The sequence below is a fragment of the Aedes albopictus genome, chromosome 3, assembly GCF_035046485.1.
Source record: "Aedes albopictus strain Foshan chromosome 3, AalbF5, whole genome shotgun sequence".
Lineage (NCBI taxonomy): Eukaryota > Metazoa > Arthropoda > Insecta > Diptera > Culicidae > Aedes > Aedes albopictus.
The window spans coordinates 38,468,401-38,469,988 of record NC_085138.1 but is presented as its reverse complement, the minus strand read 5'-3'; positions in this window follow the sequence as shown (position 1 = coordinate 38,469,988).

Sequence of the window (1,588 nt, the reverse complement as noted above, 5' to 3'; positions counted from 1 at the left end):
AAGATTCCTTCAGAAATAAGTCCAAACTCTATCAAGAAACATTTTATGAATTCCTTTCAAAATTGCTTCATGGATGCCTTCAGAAATTATTCCAGAGTTTCGGTCTAATAATATACGAAGGTTTCCTTTAAAAACTACTTCAGTATTTTTTTTTCAGAAAATTTTCCTGAGATTCTTTAAGAAATTCCTCCAGGGCTTCCTTCAGTTATTCCCTGAAGAATTTCACCGAATAATCCTCCAAAATATATTTAAGCTAGATTTCCATGGGTTTCTCCCGAAACTCCGCTGCCGTGTGCACATAGTTGTCCCATGTTCCAAAACAGCAAACTGAGAAAAACGCGTTTTAAGTTTCAGCGTTATAATCTTCTTTGGAATAAAAACCCGGATTAATCCACCTAGTGGTGATTATGCCTTTCTCGTTATAAGTGCAATACTTATGATATATCCATCTAAATAAGCCGAAGTGTTCCTAAATCCTGATCATGCTTGATTTAGCCATTATATAGACGGAGCTAAACAATATCAGTCCTATTAGTATACTTTTGACCACCATCAATATCAATGGATGCTGATTAACATCAAGACGAAAAATTCAATTATATTTTCTTTGCACAAGCGTGAGATCAAACTTTTTCTGTAATTTTAGTATGATTATAACACAATTCTTGCTTAATTTGAAATCTTCATGACAAAAATACAGAAGAGTGAAATTTTCCATACTGTTTTATTCTAATTTTAATCACAATCGCACTATTTTGCGCAAATATTTTAGACGCAAGAAGAGATTGATCAAATTTTGTTTTCAGTTGATGTAATCAAGTTTTCAATTTCCCATCAACATTGACCATTATTACATTATTGCACTTCAGAAGCTTTGAATGATTTGATTTGACCGGATCGCATCAATTTTGTCAAGATTTTGTTCTATTTCATTTAGGGAGATTTCAACAGCTTCTAAACTCATGTCTTATTCAACGCTTTCCAGGTTTTGAAAAAAAAAGCCGTTTTTGGTGGTTGTATTGGTTTGGTTCACTCTTAAACTTGACTGCTTTCTGTGGTATACTCGGAACTGGATCCGGAACATTGCCATTAGTTTTCTTTTATCTGTATTAACGAGATTTTTAGCCCTTGGCTAGTTCATCTCGGGACCCACGCTTTACTTCCCTTCCGAAGGAAGAGCTCACATTTTGTGAGTTTGACGGGAGTGGGATTTTATCCCGGGTCCTCGACGTGGGGAACAGGATGGTCCCCATTGCCAGTAGTCTCAAATATGGCCTGAGCCTATCTTCATGCCGACCGTCCATCAGTTTATCGAAAATGCCGCAATTTGGTGTGTCTCATGCATAGGTTTGGTCCACTTTTATGTGTGATCAATTCCTGCGAAAAACCCGGATCTGATACCGGAACACTATCGGTAGCCATGCATGTGGTCTGAGCCTATTTACTTGCTTGCCGTTCATCAGGTAGTCGAAAAGCCTTGATTTGATGTGTCGCATGAATGGGTTTGGTTCACTTTTATATTTGGTCACTTCCTGCGGGACACACGGAACAAGTTCCGTCATCAAGTTGTAGAAAATGCAGCAATTAG